This window comes from Anas platyrhynchos, chromosome Z, assembly GCF_047663525.1.
Source record: "Anas platyrhynchos isolate ZD024472 breed Pekin duck chromosome Z, IASCAAS_PekinDuck_T2T, whole genome shotgun sequence".
NCBI lineage: Eukaryota > Metazoa > Chordata > Aves > Anseriformes > Anatidae > Anas > Anas platyrhynchos.
Window position 1 is genome coordinate 11,537,994 of NC_092621.1, and position 24,175 is coordinate 11,562,168.

The following is a 24,175-nucleotide window of genomic DNA, read 5'->3' on the forward strand; positions in this document are numbered from 1 at the left end:
CTGTTTTTCTCCAACAATTGTTGAAATAGATCCAAATATATTATGAGGAGTGATGTTGCATCAGTTTAAACAAATTGTTTTTAGGGTAAACATCCGTTTTTGCATTTAGGCTGGTTTGGAAAACTTTTTTTTTTTTTGGTTTTGTATTGGTTTGTTGTTATTTCTTTTTTCACATGTGGCCCAGGGTGAAAGATAACTACATTTTTTTTTTTTTTCATTATTGAATGAAAAAGCTCTTAGTATCAAGGGGTAATTGCTTCCAATCCATGTAGGTCACGGTTAACATTGAGTAATTCTTAGCCAGGCTAGTTAATGACTATGATATGCAAAGAATTTCTGTTTCCAAACCAATACAAGCCAAAGGTTTTCCTTAGCAGCATCATAAAATCACTGTGACGTCTCTCAGAGAAGAAAAGGGATAAGTGTGTGTGTAGGCTTTATCTGTTAAAAATCTTTGCCTCTCATTATTTTTTTTTCATTTACACTGTCAAACTGAGTCAGATGGTTGGAAGAGTTGTCTGCCCTATCAGCCTCTGCAAATATTCCCCCATTTTGAAAATGTGGCAACAAAACATCATGAAATTCTTCTTGTGCATCAATCAAAATTTTTATTTAAAGAGTGGCTGACCTGAGACAGGACCCACAGACACCTAACTTATAGTTCTGCTTTCCTGCATCACTCCAAAATGTTGTGTGGAGGAAATCACTGTCACCCCTGATATCCTTGGGAATGGGTGAACACATTTCTCTGCCTGATGATGAGACTGGGAAAGTAATGGGAGTATGAAGGGATATTGGTTATAACACCATAGTAATTGTCCACTGGGTGCAGAGACTGCTTTTGTCAAGGTTTTAGTCATTTGCTCCAGAACAGTTTGTTCTTGGATTAGATGCCCAAGAAGCAGAATGTGTCACAGGGGATTGCCTATTTCCTTTTTTTTTTTAAAAAAAAAAAAAAGCAAAAATTGTCCCCTGTTTTCAGCACTTTCACTGTGGAGTTCTTTCACCCCCCACACAGAGGATCACTCTGCTGGGGAACACAAATGCAGCTCTGAGCCCTTGCACACTGCCTGTGGCTGCAAGACAAGGAAAATAGTGAAAGGAGGCTCTGGGGCAAGAGTGCAGGAATGTGGCTTGGAAGTTTCAGGCTGAATGGTTAAGGCAGATGTGTTGTTCCTACAGGTAATTCCTAGGGAAGAAGCACACTGCAGAAAGCTGGGAGATATCTAGGAATTGCACAGAAATATCAAAGATTGCGCACGAGGAAATGGTATCCCTGAAAGGACATCTCCATTCAAATCACCAAGGTATTTTGAAGGGAAAAAGGGCTATACATACATCCTCTGCATCCTATGATAAAAAGAGCAAATTCCCTTGTCCAGAAGGTCTTCCTCTGCTTCTCTCCTCTGTTCAAATGTAACGTGACCTTTTTTTCTCCTTTGGGATGGGGAAGCTTGGAGCTCCTAATTAAGGCAGAGCTTATTGCAGTGCTTGGATTATATCACTGTATATTGTTAAAACTTTCACTTTAAAATAACAGCAGCCCTAGAATGTCATCTTAACAGACGCTGGATTATTGGCAAAGACTTATTTTATGCCCTCAGTATTTATTTTGAATGCTTAGGTTTGTGGTTTTGTTTACTTTCGATTAAATTCATTTCAGCTGTTTTGCTGTTTTGCAGTAGTCAAACTTCTGCCCAAAGGCTGTAGAACGGTCTGCTTTTAAGGCCTGAAGATGTTTGTGAAGTAAATTGGCATCCTTTAAAGCTCATGCCTTGTTTACCTTACCTCCTGGAAGGTCATCCTCCTTTAAAGCATGGTGTGGTTTGGGCACTGTGGATATATAAAAAGTGTAATTGTGTAATGCTGTTCTTCTTGTCCCTTCTTTCCCCTCTGGACCTTCTGTGGCATCACAGGCTCTTAGTCTCACCTCACTGTTTCAAACCACTCTGGCAAACCTGAGATGGCCTCTTCCAGGGAACACTGGAGTGAAGGTGGGGTCCCACCCCAAATATTTTTTCAGTCACTGTTGAACAGGGTCCAGCAACGAGGTCCAGACCCTGGAATTGCTGTTCCTTTTTGATCTGGAGCAGTCCCAGCCTTTCTGCATGGCATCTCTTTTTGGTGTTTTTGATTTCACTTTCCATTTGCAATCTCTTTTTCAAAGTCACAGACTTACAGCATGGCTGAGGTTGGAAGGGACTTCTGGGCCCACCTGGTCCAACCTGATCAAGCAGGGATACCCAGAGCATGTTGTCCAGGACCATGTTCAGGTGGCTTTTGAAGATCTCCAAGGAGGGAGATCTTAAATCTCTTTGGGCAACAGTGCTATTCAAGTCCACCTTTGATATGTTTAATTTCTGTGAAGCATTCCATTTCTCTCCTGAATGCCACCCTATGCTATGCTGAGAATTGCCAAAACGTTACTCCATTCTTCGAGAGTTACTGTCAGAAGTAAGGGTACATTTCATCTGTCCTCCTTGCCGGTAGGGGTGGTTAATATCTTGCAGGGTAGTGCCTTCCAGCTCCAACTGTTTATTGTTCTGTGATTTACTTTGTATTGCATCTCCTGGTTAGAAGGAAAGGCTGCACCTATTCCCAGAAGCACTGCGAATAGGCTTACTCGGAGAGGTTGACCCTGATGTATGGGTGCTGGGTCCTCAGCCCCAGCACCTTTACCAGATCACTCCCTAGTAGAGACAAGTATAGTGTGAACATCCCCACTCGTCTCTTACTATTTCCTGTATCTGATACTTAGGCTATCCCAAAGACCTGCAGGCTTGAGGGTGACTCAGGGTTGACCCTGCCAGGACAGCACTCATGGAGGTTGCTGTGGGAGAGATGTGGTTGGGACTAGAAACTCAAAGAAGGGAGGAGGAAGCTTGGTGTGTGTTTATGACTTGTCTTCTTACCAAAGGATTTTACTGGTGGATGCTAAGTTCATCATTTTTGTGACCCCACTTGCAGAGGGCAGTGGCTAATTAAAGTGTCTTTTCCTTGCACCTGCCTATTTTTTTCCCTATCTAGCCATGACCTGGGAAGGTTAACCAGAGAAGAACATACAAATGAAGAGTAGAAGATCTTTATATAGATACTGGTTTGGCAGACTGAGAGGCCTCAGCCTCAGTAATGCACATGCCTGTGCTCTCTTTGCTTTTCAACTCTTTATTTATTTATTTATTTATTTATTTTTGAAAAAAGAAAGTTGTCAGAAAGCTCTGTATCTTTTTTTTTTTTTTTTCTTTTCCTTTTTTTTTTTTTCAATAGCAGTGAACTCATGAACTCCTAACCTTCCGAGAGACTGCAAGCTGAGAGGGATTTTAATCTATTTCAAACCTTGTTAAGGACTGAATTTAGCAGGAGATAACAAACAAACTTGGGAGGAGAGAACTTAAGAGCTGCAGGAATTCCAACTTGTTCCCTCAAGAGCTGAGAAGCCTAAGTATCCAGAAAAGCTTTATAAATGGTAAGACCTTCTACACTTTTCCTTCACAACATGACAGCCAATCGTTCCATTAAGATACTGTTTACCCTTATTAGAGGCTGAAAATATATATACAGTTCTTAAGAGTGTCATGGTCCCATTTACATGTGAAGAAATATTTTATTTATAAAAGAGAAAATGTATCTGTAGTATTTCTATAAAAATATATTTGTATTTCTATAAAACTCACACTAGCATGGAGGGCACTAATGTTCACTGCACTTAAAAAGCACTTTCAAGAGCTCAGATTATCTCCAGTACACTTAACAAAGACTTCCTTATAGCTTTTCAAAAAGGGCTCATAAAACTTTATATGACAGCTTCACATATGGTAAGAGAACCCCAAATATACTTTGCTTCTCTGCTTGGATATTCTTCCTCTGAAGATTCCCCTAGGATGTTTCATTGCTTAATTTTGGCAAAAAAAGGATTAATTTTATGTCCTTTCAGTTTTTCCTCTAAGTAACAATGATAGAAAAGTATGATTTTCATTAAAATTATCCCATCCCAGTTCTCACACTTGGTTGCATGCTTCTGATCTCCTTTCACAACATACTTTAGCGATTTCTTTAAAATTCCATGTTTAGAAAACAATGACTCTGAGAACAATATAAAAATCTGAAACTGAATATTTAAACTCAACTTCAGGCCTAATTCGTATTTAAATTGAAGGGAGGAGTGGTACCTCATACTCAATAAGTTTTATGTCATGTTTTGCACAATGATTTACAACTGATGGGAATTAGTTAATAGATGAGTCTTGTAATATATTGGCATTACATATGAGGGAGAAGTGGACATGTTCTGAGTTTGTGAATGAACCTGATATCACATATAGAATCCATCTCATGAATACTGCTGCTAGCATCACATGTATATGCTAGCATCAGTGTTTAAATGAGCACCCAGGACTTGAACACCTCTCCCAGGATTACATGGCACTTCTTAGCAGCTAGTCGTATCTGTGCAGCCCCACACAGAGCACTGGGAATTAGTGTTACAATCCCCTTGCTGGGCTTCAATGGCATCACATCTTCTTCCCATCAATCTGTTCCTTGTGCGTGCAGGGATGTACTTGCTTGCTTTAACCATAAAATATTTTGAACAAGCAAACAACAGTGCCATTTGTTTCTGTTTTCCTTTCTGAATGACTGCAATTGTCTTCTACAAGTTGTATGTTCCATTGTTTCTGTGTGTCATCCAGACAATCAGGTTAGTAAATAGTCAGTGGGGAAATGAGCAACTACTGATCTACATTTGATCCTTAACAGATAACCTAATTCAGTCTAAGAGTGGAATTAAAGCTTCCTAAGAGGATATTGTGATTTGAACTTTTGATACTACAATGAATGTCACGTCACGTTGCAAATGGTAGAACTGGACACTGACAAAAAATATTTATAACTCTCCTAGGAAGGCTGCAATCAGGAATTTATTGCTAGTACTGAAATAATGAAGCTTAGTATTTGAGGATCTTTCCTTACTTTCACAGAAATCAGCAAGTTTGCTGCCATGTTTATAATTCATAATGTTTGCTAATGTTTGAGTTGAAAGAAGCAAGTATGTATAAGACATTCATAAATAACTAAATAAATTAATCAGACTTTTAATCAGCCATGCAAACTCTAAGAGATAATTCTCATTCAGAAAAAGAACCAACTTAAAAGTGAGTAGTTTCGCAAACAAAGAGTGAAAATTACAGATTTATTTATTTATTTACTTTTAAGAAACTTGAAACTCTAAATATATGCATAGATAACTTTTCTTTTTACAAATATTGCATCAATGTTTTTTGTTTGTTTGTTTGTTTCTAAATAGGAGTTATTATTCAGCTACTAATGCAAAGAAATGTATAAAAACACATATTTTCTGAAGCAACCGTAGGAGATGCTACCAGTCAGAAGCCATCCTCTTTATATCCGCATTATATTTTCAAAATTTTCTGGGCAGTTAGACTTTTCCAGCAGAATTTTTTGCCTATGTAAGGTATACTAATTATGGTTATGATAGTTAACTTGAGACTTACTTAACAAAGGAAGAACACAGGCTTCCTACATATGAAGGGAAGACAGAAGAACCCTGAAGTAAAGAGAAGAAAGCTGCAGTCACTGACTACACGAAGTTCAACAAGAGCAAATGCTGGATTCTGCTCCTGGGAAGGGACAACACTGGCTATATATGCAGACTGGGGGTTGAGAGGCTGGAGAGCCCACAGAAAGAGATCTGTGGGTTTTGGTCAACAGCGAGCTGCATTTGAGCCAGCAGTGTGCTCTGGCAGCTTCGGGTGAATCAGGCACAGCATTGCTAGCTGGTCGAGGGAAGGGATGGACTTGCTCTGTTCTGCACTGGTGTGGCCTGTGTGTGATTTTGGGCACCACAGTGTAAGAAAGACATACAACAATTAGCACCCAAGGGAGAGCTATGAAGATGTTGAAGGGTCTAGAAGGCAAGATGTGAGCAGTGGTTGAGGTCCCTGGGATTGTACAGCCCAAAGAAGACCAGGCTGAGGGCCTCACAGTGGCCTGCAGCTCCCTCACGAGGGGAGCGGAGGGGCAGGTGCTGAGCTCTGCTCTCTGGGGACAGTGACAGGACCGGAGGGAACGGCATGGAGCTGGGACAGGGGAGGGTCAGGCTGGGTATCAGGGAAAGGTTCTGCACCCAGAGGGTGGTCGGGCACTGGGACAGGCTCCCCAGGGACATGGTTATGGCCCCCAGCCTGACAGTGTTCACGGTGTGTTAGACTTATGGTTTGGTTTTTGGGCAGTTCTGTGTGAAGCCAGGAATTAGACTTGATGATCCTTGTGGTTCCCTCCCAGCTCAGGATAGTATATCATTCTATGATTCCATGATATGATCTTGATGGGAAAAATATGTTTTCCTGAATACTGAAATAATTAAAATTCTAACCTTTATTCAACAAAGCCAATTTTGGTGTGCAACAAATCTACCATAAGCAACACTACTCCTGTCCCATTTTGTAATGTTATTCTAGTTATCTCTTTGGATACAGGTATTTTAATCCAACTTTTACAATGTAAAAATGCTCAGCTACACCTGTTAATAGGAATACTCCATAGCCTTGGGGATTGATTGTTATATGGTATTATCTTTTTAATCCTAGTGTTAGCTCTAAAACAGGTTTTCTGTGAAGGAGCACTAAAAGGTATTATTAGCTGTTTAATAGGGTGCACTGGTGAGATTTTAAGCAATTACCATCGTATCTAATTATGCCTTTGAGTCTTTTCTTTAGCCTAAGAGATTTGAATATGAAAATGCATCTTAGTTCATTTAATTGAATTACATTTTACTATCATGTAGTCTTTCGGCAAATTTTCATAATTGCTTTATTGTCTTTATGATTAGTCTACTTCTGTTGATTCATAAATACCTGAATTTAAAATTTTGGGCTCCAAACAACTGTCATCACTGAAGACACTCTGATATTTCTGATTGTTGTTCATTGCCAAAATATGAATACTACAGTTGTAGATAATCAAACATTTTGCAACTCATAGTTCTTTTATTTCCCTTTATTAGGCTGCATAACTAAGTTTGTGATTTACTGTTTTAAGCACTATCTAGTAAAAGTAAATAAGCCATTTGGCAGCCCCCAAATATATGAAAGAGCAAAGTGGGAATGGGGATTTTGTTTTAGAGTAACTATTGGTAACTTCATTGTTTGTTTATGTTTTCTTTGAACTAGTCCAGCAACAATTATTTAATTTAATGTGGTTTTTACTGGTTATGAACTTTTAAAATTAGGTTTGGTAATTTGAACATTATATGATGCTCAACAACTCTGTGAAATATTCTTTTAATCTTTTGCCTCTAGAGATATGATGTTCCAGGGTAGTTATTACCTTAAAGAACTTATAGTAACATAGGACAAAACTGTTCCTGAGTGAGAAGCTTAGGAAATGCTATGTGATTTGCCTGTGTATCTGCCCCTCTTTAGCAATGATTTTGCACCTGGATAAGAGCAAGCAGGCCAAACTGAAGGGTATCAGACGTCTCTGCCTAGAGAATAAAAACAAAGCTTGTGGTAGGGAGAAGAGCAGGCAACCAAGTGCTTGTGAAGCACTTGGGTCAGTAAGTGTTCTTTATTGTTCTTTTCATGTCTAATGTCTTTCTCTGGGAACTAAATCTCCTTGGGCCCTTCTCTAACACTGTTTGCAAGGTGATGAGAATGTGTCTGACCTCCCTGAGTCTTCTCAGGGCAGCACTTGCATAATAGTAAGTTTGAAACATATCCATAGAGGCTGATAAATATCACTGTGGATTCAGACCAACACCAACCTCTCCTGATGGGTATCGCACTACTAGCTTAATAATTTACTGTATTGTTTGAAACTTACTGTACGTAATTTACCATACTCCTGTGATGTGGTATTTATTTCATGTGCTTTGATATATCTACCTCATAAAAATGTTTGTCTTTAAAAACAGTTAAATTGCAGAGAAGTAAATCTAACTGTGTCGGTGCTGCAATAATCTATTTTCATCTCTGTGTTAAAACCTTTGACAAAAACTTTTAAAGACATTTTGGAAGAGGCTTTACTTTCTTCTTTTGTGCCATGTTGGTGCCTCTTCCAAGAGTGTCTGACAAGTCAGGCCTTTGCGTGTATATTGCCTACAAGCACAAAATAAAGTAGCAAAAAATGCCCTTAACAAACAAATGCTCTCTTTTGAAAGGTGTTGAAATGCCCTATCATTAGTCTTGGCATCCAGCCTCTCCATCAGGCTGGTGGAGGGCATGCCCATGCTATGTGTAAATGAAACGCATTCAACTCAACATGACCTGCACTCATTTGCTACCCTGTGCCTTCAGCCAAGCATGTTCTGCTTGTGGGGGCGGAGGTTGCCCACCCTTAGACCTCTGGGCAATTGAGAACAAGGAAGATCATTCTCTCATTCTTTGGATTGACCTACGTTTCTCAAAGATCACGATGCAAAGTAATTTACATTCCTAAGTAGCAAGTCATGTTTTTGAAAGTAGGAAGTGGGCTGCTAACTTACTTGGGAGCAATTTTATGAAAAGGCCAAATTTTTGCAACATCTAGGAAAAGGAAAGCTGTTCACTAGGGAAAACAGAAAAGAAGCCATAACTGATTTCCAAGCAGGTAGTCTTGCACAGTGGCTAAAAGCTGACCTGTGACAGGTGCTAGCAAAAGCTGGCTATAAAAAAAATTCTTTGACTGTGTTTGCTGTCCCTAAAAATGCTCATTCTATGCATTTAGTCTCCCCATATCATTTAATCATGAAGTCATATGCACTTCTAGATGTTCTGGTCATTTCCTTAGTGTTTGCTGTTCCCAGTTGCCACATATTTTGTAGACTACTGGACTTGCAACCTATCTGCCTTGCTTTAGGGCAGTGTGCACATTTTTATGGTAATAAAAAATTATATTAGGAGGAATGGCAGAGGGAAGTGGGGTTGTTTAGCTTGCAGAAAATGAATCTCAGGGGAGACCTTATAGTGCTGTACACTTACCTTAAAGAAGGTTATAGAATGGTGGGGATCAGGCTCTCCTCCCAAGCACCAAGTGATAAGACATGGGGAAATGGTCTCAAGTTGTGTCAGGGCAGGTTTAGGTTGGATATTTGGAGAAATTTCTTTCCTGAAAGTGTTGTGCAGCATTGGAATAGGCTGCCCATAGAAGTGGTTGAGTCACCATCCCTGGAGGTCTTCAAGGAATGTGTAGATGAAGAACTGAGTAGCATGGTTTAGTGGCGGACTTGTTGGTACTAGGTTAAAGGTTGGACTAGACGATCTTAGAGGTCTTTTCCAACCTGAACGATTCTAAGATTATATGATAATAAAAACAAATACTTGCAGACCTACTTCTTCCACCCACCCAGACAAAGCATATTGATATTTAAACTTAACTGCAATAAAAGTGTGCCATTTTTCATTTACTCATTTGCAAATTCTGTTGTACTCACAACTATTTTCCTGCCACAGATTTTCTTCTCCTGTATTATTTAGAGTTTCAACAAATATCACTTGCATTTGTCCTTCCATTGGTTTTCTAAGATGTTAAAATAGATAAAAAATGTATCATATTTCCAGGTTTCTTGAGTTGTTTTGGATATACCTATATTCTAGAGTATCCCGTCTTCTTGATGATAGTCCATTTATTCATGGAGCGTCCTATACAAACATCACCTCTTCTCAGTGCTACCAAATCTTGTGACTGATTTTCTTTTCCAAATGATTGATTTAATTAAAAGTATGGAAGAAACTTTCCACAAGTTCTACATCTTGGGGATTTTTAACCGCAGTAATGCAGCAACAATTTTGTTTTGTTTTTACAAATGCTGAGCTCAGTGCCTAATTATTCTTGTTATAAAATCCTCCAAGTGGTTTTCATCTTCTAAACAACTCCTGCAGCTGTAAGTCCTTATCAAAACTTCAATTGCTCAGGCAGAGATTCTTTGACAAGGTTAAAACACAAAAGTGAGCAGGGTTAATCTTGCTTGAGTGCAGACATTGTTCTACATTTCTGTTGTGGTTTAACCCAGCAGGCAGCTCGGCACTGCACAGCTGTTCGCTCACTTCCCCACAGTGGGATGGGGGAGTGAATCAGAAAAACAGTAAAACACATGGGTTGCAATAAGGACTGTTTAATAGGACAGAAAAAGAAGGGAAAATAGCAACAATAATAATCATGAAAGAATATACAAAGCAAGTGGTGCACAAGGCAATTGATTGCCACCTGCTCACTGATGCCCAGCCTGTCCCTGAGCAGCAGCACCCCCCAGTACAAATCCCCCAGTTTTGTTGTTTGGCATGATGCCATATGGTGTGGGACATCCCTTTGTCCAGCCTGGGCCAGCTCTCCTGGTTCTGTCCCCTCACAGATCTGGTGCACCCCCAGCCTTCTTGCTGGCTTGGATGCACAAGAAGCAGAAAAGTCATTGACATGGTGTAGGTGCTGCTCTGCAACAACTAAAACATCCATCTTATCAGCATTATTCTTATCCTAAATCCAAAACCATACCAGCTAAGAACCAGGACAATTTCTCACATTTGGTTTCTCTTTTCCAAAAAGTGAGTAGAGTGAAATGGCAAACTGCCTTGAACTGGCCAGAATGTTTCCAGTTTGCCCACAGGCAGTGGAGTCTGCCCAGCAATACGTAGCCTGCTGGGAAACAAAATGTGATTTGCTTCCAGAAACACACATAAATACTGCAATATGTAGTGAAATTCTCTCTCTTTTTTTTTTTTTTTTTTTTTTTTTTTGGTTGCCTGTGTGGATTATTTCCTTATCAAAAGACTCTTTATTCCTTCCCCAAAGTAACTCTTCTGTGAAGCAAAACACCATAGAAATACAATTTATTAATAAAAGTTTTAAGCTGGTGATTCTTTCACTGACCCACAGGCTGGGTAGGAAATTGATGAAATCTCACGACCTACACCATGCAGCCCAGCTAACTAGTTATAACACAGCAGGCTCTGAAAATTGCAAACCTTCTTATAAAATTGGGAGCTACTTTTGGCTTTCCTGATTCAACAGCTGTCTGATCTCAGTGGGCAAAGACTTCTGATTCAGTAACCTTACAGACAGCTTTTGTACTCTTTTATAACCCTTACTTCTGAGATGAAAACAAAAGACATTAGGCATAACTTAAAAGCCAGAACTTATTACTAGAATTCTGCAAGCTTGACAGGGCTTTGCCTTTTTCAGATTTGATCCTGGATGCTGATCTCTATAGGCGCTGCATCAGTGCCATACTATAAGTGTTTTGTCCAAGAATAAGTGATTAGATGCTTCTGAGGGAAAGGCAGGATTATAAATATGTATGCAGAGAATATAAGAACAAACAAACAAAGATAAAAACAAAGGAAACAACCTTAAACTTTTGAATTTTAATTTAACCTTATGACAGATTAAACATTTCTTTGTGTGACATAATGGCATTTATATAAAGCCAAAGTTTATGCAGATGGTTTGTCTCTGTGGAGAAGGTGGCAGTGTGGATGTAGTGGTGTCAGGCAACGGGCCCATGGGCAAGAAGCAAATGTACCATTCTGCAACAAATGGGGAAAGAGAAAATGTTGTCTAATCCAATTCAGCAGCTCTCACGTTAGCTGCATTTTGCCAGAGGTGATATCCAAACATGCAACCTGTGCCAAGAGGAGAGGGCAGCGCTGTCCATGCTGCACTGTGTGTATTTACAAGACAAGAGTCTGATTCATGTTCATCTGTTGCAGTGTTTTGTGTGCAAATCTCCTAAGGCAAAGGTGCTATATGTCCTAGTAAGTCTGTTTTTCAGGATGTCTACACTGTTGTCTACTTCATCTGTTCAGACAATCTAGGCATCTTCACGTGCAGTTACTGCCTGTGATACAGTAATGGAGGTTACCGTGCCTCTGACACTGCTTCAGCCAGTTTGCTGGTAAATGCAAGGCTGGCTGCAGTGGGACATTATCTTAAAATGATGTATGCAAACTCTTTGGCTTATCGGTGTTTTGAATTTGTAAAAGTGATACTTTAAACAGCTATTTTTAAAAATATAAACCAGAAACTTACTCCAGTTATAAGCAAATGATAACTGACTTTTCTTGATAGCCTAATGTCTGTTGCAGATTTTGCTTTATAGGACTGTTGACTTCAAAAACACCTGAAAATGGTAGAATGAAAATCTGAAACTAATTAAGATACAGTTCAATAGCTGATGATTCATATCTCCTTTATGTTGCTATTTGAACTCATGTCATATATGAAGCTTTTTCTGTGAAACACTTCACCAGTTTGTGCATCTGTTAAAAGATTTAGAATGGAAAAATTCAAGGTGTGTCTTGTGTGAAAAAGCCCAATAATAAATTCCTGCTGCTTCAGCACATTATTTTAACAAATATATTGAGTGGAAAGACTGGCTGAAGATTTAACATGCTACTTAAATTCTTACCACCATTATTTTCTGAACTTTCAAATAAAAGCAATGCAATATGTATGGATGAATTTTGAAATACCCGTTGTTGGTTCAGGTGTTCAAATTAAGCTCGCCCTTCAATCAAAGCTTGGCACTTAATCCAAACTTCCAAACATGAACTAAAAGAGTTTTTCTCTCCTTTTAAAAAACGTGTGTATATATTTTCTCACATCACAAAACACTTTACATAATACAAATATAACCTATTTTACTTTGCCCTGGGGCAATTTCCATTCTGTAGTAAAAGTTGCTTTATTATCACGAAGCCATATGATGCATGGTGAAAACTTATTCAGCTAAAATACTGAAATGATGTGTGGATTCCAGCACAAGTTTGTGACTTTCATGGCAAAGTGCACATTTCTTTCAGAACTTCCCTTGCATATAAAAGAATTGCAAATAAATCAGAGTAAGATAACCTTCAACAGAAGACCACAGAGCCCACTCACCATGGGCTTAGACTGCAAGAAAATAGCATTTTTAAAGAACTGCTTGCATGCACACTCAACCTTGACCCTGACATTAAGCATTGATCCAGCTCAAAGTCAGGTTTCCAAAGTGATTTTGCTATTGCGACTTTGGGAAAGGCTGTACAGAGGTCTGCTTGCACAGGGTAAGCACTTCCAGTCCAAAAGCCCAAGGGCTGGCCAAGTAAATCTGAAATTTAAACGGTGAGGTCAGAATGTCTTGACTCAATGGACTTGAAATTAAAGCTTGGCAGGAAATAGTTTTTCTGTCTTTTAACCCTTTTCATCTTAAATATTTCAACTTTTTTTTTTTTTTTTTTTTTTTTTTTCCTTTTTTACTACAGTGGGATAAAACCAAGATAATTTGAAGCTTTTTGAGAAGAAAACACTCACATGCCTGTTATTAAATATCTTGTATATGAGCCATGCAAGATGCTTCTTTCTCTTCCTTCAGACATGGTCGTGCCTGGAGAAGAAAAGCTCTGTAGGATTGAATGGCCAGGGCAGCAGTACGGGGAGGGAGGGTGTGTGGTAATGCTGTCAAAATACTGGCAGCACATCATTACATATATCCATTTAGGATGCACACCTCGACTGCCAAATACTCTTATTTCCTGATGTGTCATTATCTGGGGGCATCCAAGCCTCTGCTCCTTTACTTTCTCATCATTATTATGATGAACTATGTGTTCAGGAAGAAAACCAAAGATTTGTTCTGCTATTTCTCCCCACTGAAAACTGATTTCTCACCTCTCGTGTCTCTTTAATCTCTGCTGGATGGAAAGCTCCAGGCTTTGGAAGAGCTGTCTGGGTGCTTATCATGCCCTCATCCCTAACTGGATCTAGAAGAATGTGAGCGTCCCCCTGTCCCAAGAGGGATCATGCACTTTGCTCATAACAGAGAAGCAGCAATATATTTATGGATGAAAACAGTGATTTAGCAGGTTTTAGTCATGGATGAGGCAGCAATTTAACAAAGTTCAAGTGGTAAATGGGACATTTACAAGTTTTGTGAAGGTGAGGCCACTTGATTATTTACTGCACAAAGTACAGGGTCAGACTGAAAACATCAGGCCTCATATCGTGTAACGAGGTTCAGAATGGAGTACCTGTCCAAACCCCAAAGAATCTAGATGACCAGATCCTATCCCAATCCCAGACTTAATGTTTTATGGCTAAAGGATTATATGCACAATCAATCTTTTATGTCACTTAGCTAAGTTCACAAAATTTCAGCATGCTCAGCAACTTACTTGCTGAGTTTCAACTGACTAGCTATTAGTTACCAAGTATCTACTGCAGGTCAGGAATCTCTTGACCTTTAGGAGTAACCTCAAGAGGCATCCCTACAGAAGGGGAAGATCCAGTCATGCAGCCTGCAACAGCATGGGAGAGTAAAAGGGGCTCTGGGCTGTCCCCTGTTCGTGGGGTGAGATGATTGACTATTAGTTTTATTTGCATACCAGCTGTATTTGGGCAGTGCATGCCCCTTTAGCCCTTGTATTTCTCTGCCCCAAACATACCCTGAGCCCAGTTTATTGCCCAAGCAAGTTTACAGAAGGAAGGGTCAGGCTAGGAGGCCCAGAGAACAACACCACCACACCCCCTTACAAATAACAAGCTTATATTTCCATCAGGTCTTTAGAGATATGTGTGTTTGAAATATGGTATTTAGCTAACAAGGGTTTAATAGACTGTATTCCACTAAGTTATTCAACCTCTGCCTCTTCAATATGCCAGAACTTTCTCAAAAGCCTGGTATTCTGAAATTTTTATCTATCTATCTATCTATTTATTTATTTATTTTTAGTGTTCTTTGTAGTCTTTGACCTGTTTTAGTCTGTTTCCTTAAAAAAATGGACCAAGACGATGGCACTGTCTGTCCTTCCCACCCTCAGATATTAAGATGGTTGTAGTTCATATTTTATTCTTTTTCGAAGGATTTTGTTTTCTTGTTCATCGATTCCTCAGGTATAAAGTGCTCTGTAAATCTTTAGTGGTTCCCAGTGTTAAATTTGATCTTAAAATCTGTGAGTGTGATGGTGATGAAAAGCTAATACAAATGTTTACAAATTCTTGATCATATTTTCTAAAACTCTTGACACGGCTACAATTCTACATATTCCATGTATTGCAGTAAAACTCTCTAGGTGTCTTGTAGCAGCATCCAGGAGAGTTTTGATATAGTATTTTTGTCCAGCACAGAATCTTGTCCAATAAATAAAATTAAAGAATTAAAAATATATACTCAACAAACATGAAAGACTAGTCATGAGCTTTTGAAGAAAATGAAAAACAAATGTGATTAAAGTTTTGTGTCTTTAACTTAGTTTTTCTGAGTATCTCGATTTTCATTCTAACTATGTAATGTTCTCTCACTTGATGAAGGCAAAAAGTGATGGGATATGAAAATGCCTTTGTGAATCTTCATAAAACTACTCGCATGCAAACTCTAGGCCGTGTAAACTCTAGGCCTGCTTGAAATCCAACCTTCTCTCCCCCTCCCCTCCCTTTTGCTTTTTTTCAAACACCTAATTTTGTTTTGGAATAGAAATAGAAATAGAAATGGAGATGTTACCGTCTCATGATGGTAATGGTCCAAGCAAAATATCAGTAGATGTCCCCACATTCATCTCAGGTTCTACCTTCCTTTTTAAAGCCCATGCTAATGTTCCATTGCAATTAAAATCAGAAAAAATGCCATGCTAGGAAGGAGATGAGCGTTTTTCTAGCCCTGACCCTCAACTAGGATCAATTGCACATAGACACTCCTCTAAACTGCTTCACACCAAGGCATTGCTGACATCTCCCTTGATGAAATGTAGGCCTATTAGCCCAGGTTTTAGAGGGCATACAGGCCTGGGTAACAGGCTCTGCCCTTCTGCTTTGCTTTTACATATCACATATTCGCAGGCAAATACCACTTTTCAGCTGTGCTTCCTTTTCTCTGGGCCAAGCAACCCCTTTTTCCTTTCTGCTGTTACCTATGGCAATTCTGTAGGGCTCTCAGCCAGCATGTCCCACCACTCCTCCCAGCCAGTGCCAATTTATTAGCAATGATGAATTATATCCCACTAACCAAATCACTCATGAAAATGTCAAATTGGTCCCCACTTAGGGCATAGTGGCTGAGATTCCTGCTAGATTCTTCCTTGTAGTAAAAACAAAACAAAACAAACAGAGACCTACCTGCTCTGGTTTCTACCAGTTAAGCACCCACTTCATTGTTGATTCATCTAGAAAATTTTTCTTTGGTTAACTTCTGAGAAAGCCTAGTAAGGGTTTTGTCACTGTTCTGTGTAAATCAACATAAATGACATTTGCGGTTTCTCTCCACCCACAATGCCTGTTATTGTCATAAAGAAAGCTGGAGTGGTTTCATGTGATTTGTTCTCAACAATTCCTTGTTGTCTGTAATTTATTGCCTACTTACCTCGGAAACAGTTGTTTATTTTCCTTGTATATTTTAGTAGCTGGAACGAAGCTGACTGGTTTCTCTTTTCTTCTTTTTCTTCTTTCCTCCCTGTAAAAGTACCCTATTTCTGCTTTTTCCAGTTTTTGGGAACCTCATCAGGTGTTTTCAGTGAGAGCAGTTAGCAGCTCTGCAGCTGAACCACTGCTCTACTTGATGTGAATTTCATCAAGTCAGTTCATTCAAAAGTCATACGTTTGCTCCTTACTCTAACCTAATTTCTATTATCCCATGAAGAATGTGAATTATGTTTGCCATCAGCTTGAGAAAATATGGTTAAAATCTTCAGATTTTCTAGCCTTAACTGTTTGTATCTTTTCCTCTACACTAAGTAATGGACTTAATCTTATTAATACTAATGTATATTTACAGTTCATTTTGTTGTTACATTTGGTGTTCCTTGTTAAGACTTAGGAAAGTTATAGATTCTTAGCTCTGAGGCCAAATCTTACATGCACTTTGTTACTATCAGTTAAATGGAAACATCAACTGAACTGGGACATCCCTGTGTCAGTTTAGAGTTGTATTGACAGTGTCACAAAATGTGGGGGAGAAAGAGAATAGGAAGTTTAATGGTAGCATAGAAAGGATAGTTTAAATATGTTTTACGTAACCTGACGGGTCGAGCAAGTTGGCAAAATTTCTCCTGGGGAGAAAGGACAATGTGTTTGAAGAAGAAAGATCCTGTAACTGTGTAAAACAACAACAACAACAACAACTCATAATTTACCAGTACTAACTTGGTTCACTTGGATCCTGATACTGGTGACACATATGATGTCAGTTCTGATTTGCTCTCCACAAGGTCAAAGCCTTGGTGACGTGTATAGCCCTTACATCTCTTTCATAATTAGGTTTACTGTTTTCCAATCTTTCCTCAGAGCCCTCACCTAAGACAATAAGATCTTCATATCTCTTGTTAAAAGATCAGGTATCCTTCATCTGTATGTTCAGAAAAAATATCTTCATATATCAAAGCATTATCTTTCACAGATGGCCCATGTATTAGTGCTCATATAAAGTTTTTTTTTTTTTTTTTTTGTGTGTGTTTTTTGTTGTTTTTGCAAAATCCAAAGAAAGCTAAATGAAAGCCATTAAGTGATGCAAATAAAGTACTTCAAAGGGTTTTAACCATACATGTATAAATTTATACCATTCATTACCACCATAAATTTATATCCATCCATACATATGACTTACAACCATACATGTATAAATAGGGTGAAAATCAGACCCAGGTTGCATCTTCAGCTAAGGTGTAAGATCACCTCCTAGCTGAGGTGTGTCTTTGGTGCAGATCTTGGACTTTGGACAGAGAAGGTCTGAGGGCTGTGATATGCTGCTGTTCCCACTAAATCAGCACTCTCCAAGCCCTTGTTCTCAGGCAGAGCACTGCAAAGCTTCTCAGAGATGTGAGTTGTCAGTAGATTTCTGTATAAATGTTATTTTTCTAGGTCATTTCTGCAAGGCCTCTGCAGCATTTGCTGACTGCAGTGAGTAAAGGGGGGATGCTGAGAGCATGAAAGATAAGCAAATTTAGCAAGTGCATGGAGAGGAAACTGTACTTCCTCCAAACCATTCTCAGCACTGTTCCTAAGCTGTTTACTTCCTATTTTGATACCTAGAGCAACAAGAGACAAGGTTTCCAAGCAGGCTTCGATTGGCCTTGGGCTCTGTTTAGCCTTGCTTCCTACCAGGAAGCAATTGTGATAAGGGCTGGGACTTTGTTCTGTGAGGTTTTTCCATCCATAATGTTGGGAACACAGTACTCTATTCTTGTGCTGGTTTATGAAGAAGTTTTGAGGCACTTTTGCGATTTTAAGAGGTTTTTGTGTGCTAAGCACCGTGGTTCTGACAAGCACAGTACATATTCAATTTCATAGTCTCCATATTTCCTGCTAAGATCATTGAGCACTGACCACTGCCAGCAACACACAGACAAGTCCTAGCACCCACCTACCTTATTCCTGGGGTCCAGCTTGTGCTGGTGTTCCAGCCAGCCTGAAGACTCCTGAACCCTTCGGCAAAAAAATTGCTTTGCACTTTGCTTGCTGTCCCTCATGCAAGTGACCTTTCTGTGTGAAAGATTGGTCACTTAAGCCACAAGATCCTTCCCAGCCAAAGCCAAAAGAAGAAGGAAAGCTTGAGTACAGGCAGGTAAAACCCACTGGTAATTCTTCTTTTCACTGAGCTGTACATCCAGATACATTTGCAACAGGACCCTAAGAAAAACAGTCCCTAGTAAGTAGTAAAATGAAAGGTCAGGAATAAATAGAGTAAAATATACCCGACATAATTCACGGTGTCCCACTCCCTGCAAAGATGTGGAAGGACCATATTTAAGGGCAAAATGATAATTTTTATTTATCAGGTTCCATTCTTGGCTGTTTTGACAAGAAGATTGTTGAACAGCATAATCTCCTTGCTTCAAAATGAATATATTGTGCCCAATAATTTCTATTCTCCTCCTTCAATTTACTGTCACTAGTATTGTTGAGCAGGAAGAGCAGAAAAGAAAAAAATACTGACAAAAGGCAAATTTTCTTGCAAGCTTTTGACAGAGACCTGAGCTATCTGCGATGCTTGGAAGAAATCTTTGTCACCCTCCTTTGTGTCTTGTTTGGTAGTGTCAAAATATGTTTCTTGATTTATATCTATCTGTGTACTAGTTGTGCAGCCCTTGTTTTCTAGTTTCTCTTATGTTTGTAACTCTCACCCATCTGTCAATGACAGTATTTTTATATTTGTTTTGCATTTCCTGTGTTTCACTGAAACACAAGCATTTGCCTGTTGCTTTCTTACAGTTCTGTTGCTGATGCCAGACAGGTGCCTTTCATGCATGCCGTATTTCTTTTTCATTTCTCAATGGTCTGCTTTGAAAATTATTGCTTGGGATGGGATCTGCTTATTCCTTTTGATTGTATAACTGCTGGGGACCTCGGACAGCAGGTGCTGTTGCTGTTACTTAGCTTCCTTTCTTTGTTTTCATTTTGACTCTGATCAGAATGCTGAAGTATTACCAAGTTGCTGAATTTTTACAGACTGTTTTTGTTTCTCTGCAAGAATTAGAAATCTTCACACCATCTTAATGTAAGAAAAACACATTTTGGAAGAAATATGCTCACAGGCTTGCTCTGTAGTTGATGGGTTGCCAGCATCTTTTGGCTCCACTTGGAATGTGTGAGAAATGGTGTGACTTTCTGTGTGAGTGGCTAGAAGCTGTAATGGTCTCCTGGGGTTTAATAAATGAATAGGAAAATGTCAGGGTAATTTTCATGAATATTATAAATTACACGTGGGAGGTCATTTAAAAAATGTACAAATAACTGTAGGGAGGCCTTATTTGTTCTTTTCTTTGCCAACTGTACTGCAGAAATAAAAGTGTTAGGTAGAACTGGGGCTTTGATTTATTTGCTCTGAGGAAGGAAAAAGAAGAAAAAATATATGCATATACATGCCTACATTTCTCATTTCATTTCAGCAGAATGTTGTTGAAATACTATCTCAAAACAAACTTTAAGATATTTTCTTCTAGAGAATGTGGAAAGGTGTTTTTCAAGGAGGGTGTTATCTGCCTGGGCATTTGGCTGATCTAAAAACAAATTTACATTGGGCACTTACACCTGCTTTCTACATTGGATCTACTCAGGGCTGGCAGTGAGAAGCCCAAGATGGGCACAGGATATGTGATGGCACAGGTGGGATCTGTGCCTCTTCATGGGTGAGGTTTTGCCAGACAGCTGAAGGAGCAGCTGCAGAACACCTGATCTAAGCGCTGTGGTTTGGACCGGCAGTGGTGGTAGCACTGGGAGTGCAGCAGGAAAGCCAGCTGGGAGTGTTGCTCCCATCCACCCAATGGTCATCACTCAGTTATATTGAAAAAGCCATTCTAATATTTAAAACTGTATAGATCTAAAAAAAAGAAGGCTGATTTTTGTAGGAAACTCACATGAGTTTCCTGACATCTCTTTCTTTGCTCATACTTATATCAGTAAAGCACAGGCTTATCACAGTTACATGATCACACCAGGCTGTGACCTATTGACAGAAGAAGGAATACAAAGGCTGGTGAGAAGGAATGTATTTTTTCTGTTCAGGTGATCTTCTACTACTTCATCCTATAGCTTATTAGCCAAGCACAGTGTTACTACTGCTGGCTTTCTCATTCCATGTGCTGTGGAGCTGATGAGTGTAATTCCAGAACTTAAAACCCTGTCTTAACTCATGTGGTAAAGGACAAAACCAGTCTCAATACAAATGACAAACATGCCCTTTGGGGTAACATTTTTACATGCATTCTAGTTTGTAATCATGTCCATCCAAATCTGTAGATGTGTTTCTAATTCAGAACATTTTATAAACAATGCGCTCCCAACAAACCAAACTATTATTCCTGCTGCCTCCTACTGACAAGTGGCCACCCAAGCTAATGAAAAAAATCAGAGAAAAAGCACATTAGGCAAGCACATTTTGCTCTATTTTATTTTAAACCTGCCAAACCAGGCTCTGATGGAGTACAAAAGCACTGTATTTGAGCCAACCGTAATGATGTGGAAAAGCAGGCCCTCTTACTTATTGGGGTTCAAGTCTAAGCAGAATATTAAATAATAATTGGCTCCTTTTCTACATAGAAAGACAACTGGACTTTTTCTGTGGCAGCTTGTGTGGAGACACTAATAATGCTAATTGCAGTATCTGACAGGTATGACTGCAGGAAGACCATGGCATTTTCCTCATGTGCATACTATGGAAGGTTACTGTAATGAATTGAAGGGTGTTTTATAGCATTATCCTAAATGATTCTGTTCTGATTTTTCTTTCATTTTTGGTGCTCTTTGATCACTTCAGGACGCATGAGAAATAAACTGATTCATCCATTTTACATGTCACTTTTAGAATCTGGGAGGACTCAGTTCTTCCTTCATCTTATACAGACTAAACATTTAATAACAAGCCACATAAAATTCTTACTTGGGAATTTTAGCAAGGGAAGTCAGTTTACAATCTCCTGCTTACACCTTATAAAGACACATTTCAAATATAGTAAGGCTTGATGCACTGTACCTCATTTATTTGTTCAGTGTAAAGCAAGTGCCCAAACTTTTGTTTGCTTCTTCTGTAGAAGAAACAAGCATTTCACTTCATTTCTCTGTAAAAAGAGTTTACAGTCCTTGCATCATTTTATATCTTCATAATTGGCTAAGACCATCTGAAAATTCAAAGCAGCTGAGGGAACAGACTTGCAGCCAGAAGAACTAGAGTGATGGGAGTGTGGTTCCCTTCTGAGGCATGTTGAATAACCACAATAATTAACTTAGTATTTCTCAAGTTGATTTTTTTTTTTTTTTTTTTTTAAGGCTACAAACACTGGGGGGAATAACAATCACCTGGAACACACAAACATTGAAATTAAACCATGAACGTCAGAGTGGGAGATGGGGTGCCTTCGTCTTTCCTTTCCTGGTGCCAGAGGACAGACTGTACGTCTTGCCCAGAGGTCTGGGGGAGGACCTCCCTTCCTACTGAGTCCTCGGCAGAGTCCTCTGCACCATGAGGTTTGGCTCTGTGCCCCTCTTGCTGGAAAACTGCCCTCAGTGCAAGAAAATCCCAAGGCATCATCAGCCAGTGCCCTCCACATCATTGGAGCTGCATCCTGTGAGCCCTCTCCTGCCATTGGGGCGATGTCTGCTGGATGCTTCACGGGTTTGGTCCAAGCAAACTCCTGCTCTGTGGTGCATGGTGACAGGCCAGCACTGCTCCATAATGGGAGGAGGAATGTGAGGTATAATGTATAATGTACAGAGGGATCTGGATCCTCTCCTACATGGCTACTGCAGAGTAACCATTGTGGCATAGGCTGTCCATGGGGTGATACCTACATAAATCTGCCCTGTGCTGCTGGGTAAATCTGGGAGGTGATACAGCGTGAGAATGCTGTTTGCTCAGATAGACAGTGGTGGAGAGAGGGATACAGGGTGGAGATTGGACAGGTATATATGGGAAGACAGATTTCCCATATAGACAGTGTCAAAAATATATATCTATATCTATATTTGTATGTGTATATGTTTATGTATTCTAATGAATAACTGTATGTTTTAAAAAGTTTTAAAACTTCTTACAGAAGGTCATTTAGTACTCCACTTCTCAAGTTTCTCATCAAAACTTCTCATTTCCCATGGCTGACCCTTCTCTGGAAATTTACTTCTGCCCATGGTGACACAATCCTTTCAGCTCCTTCAGCAGCGCTGGAAAACACAGGGATCTTGCGAGAGAGACTGTAGAAAACTGCAGAATCAGTATCTGCAAAGTTTTTTGGAGCCAGCACCCCAACATGGAGTGGTGTGCTCCTCCATCACTCTAACCACCCATGTCCTCCCATCCCCAAAGTGAAGTATGGGCTGAATTACAAAAGTACAGCATTTCATTGACCAAGACAAACATATACACCTCAACTTGCCTGTTTTAGAGAATACCTTTTCAGACATAACTTTGATATTACCTTTATTTTTTTATCAGTGATCGGTAAATTTTGAAGACATTAAGAACGTGAGATTCTCTGTGCTTGTAGAAACCCATTTAAAGCTTCTTCTTTATTAATGGCTTTGGAAATTCCTTACCAATACTTACTGTAAGTTAAAGGTAAAGCATGGATAATATTTCAGCCATCAGGAAAAAAGGTTTTCAGAATTGCTGGTCAGACTGTAGCATCCTGGGGCAAAATGGAACCACATGGAGTACTGAATCAGGACTGCTGTCTTCAGAGGTGATCTTCAGAAGATGAATTTCTACACCAGATGTTCTCCCATACCATGGTGCATAAAAAACACCGTAACGAAGTGAAGATCCAGCAGTAAAAGACCAAAAGACAAAACTGCAGGGTGATTTTGGAAGAAAACAGGAGCAATCTGGACCATCAAGTGCAACTGCTCTGAAGACCTCACTCATTTTTTCCACAGAAATCAAAAGTACATGAGTCTATGGCAGGGAATAAAAGAAATGTTCAGTAATAACTGGGACTCAGTATAAATAATGAAGGGGTGTAAAGAATGTATATGACTGGAATGTACAGCCATAGAAGATTTTAAAAACCTAAAATGAAAATAAAAGTCTTTATGAATTCTGCAGGGAGTGCATTCTTGGCACCATCCTCCAGAGGGGAAGTTAAGAAAGGAAAACCATTACGTGATGAGGAGGGTAGGTAGGTAAAGGGGAATGTAGGTATTGAAAACAAAAACAAAAACTTTTTAGGGATATGAGCTAAGAAATGTACACAAGAGCTACGGGAAGAAGGAAACATTCTAAGTCAAATGATTGTGGTTTCTCCTTCGTCTGGAGAATTATACAGCATTCTCCTGACTCCAAATGGGCATCACATCAAAAATGTTAATGAGAGAGACTGTGTTTTCAGCTTGTTCTTTATAGGTGGTTAAGCATTTTCTTATTGGGGCAGTAGTGGCAAGGACAGGTTCACTGATGGTTTGAAACAATCTGGGATTTGTAATTTTATTCTAGAATTGCTTGGCTACTAGTTATCTCTTATGAAGGCATGGGGAACATGCATTTGGCTTTTGCAGGGTAAGGGGAAGTATGCTAGAAGACCTCCTTTCCTCATCTATATCACAAAAGGCCAGGATGCTAGCAGCTCATCTGCTTCCTTTCATGTGGCAATTTGTCTGAACACAAGCTGGACAAGCTCTTGGTTTGCCTGGTGCCAATCAGCAGCCAAGACTATATGCACTGTCCCCACAACTGCTTGCAAGGAATTCAGAAAGGGGACAAAGTGCTTTGTTGTTGAACCTGTGTGCCTGAGAC

The 24,175-nt window shown here is 39.4% G+C and overlaps 1 long non-coding RNA gene across 1 annotated transcript in view; it reads left to right on the forward strand.

Annotated features, from left to right (window-relative positions):
* The window catches only part of LOC113840273 (uncharacterized), a 69,839-nt gene extending 46,354 nt beyond the window's left edge, over positions 1 to 23,485 (forward strand). Inside the window, exons 3-5 of the long non-coding RNA XR_003493048.3 lie at positions 1,183 to 1,307; positions 3,268 to 3,466; positions 21,718 to 23,485. This is a non-coding gene — a long non-coding RNA (uncharacterized lncRNA). The remainder of the gene's footprint in view (positions 1 to 1,182; positions 1,308 to 3,267; positions 3,467 to 21,717) is intronic.
* Positions 23,486 to 24,175: the final 690 nt, after the last annotated feature.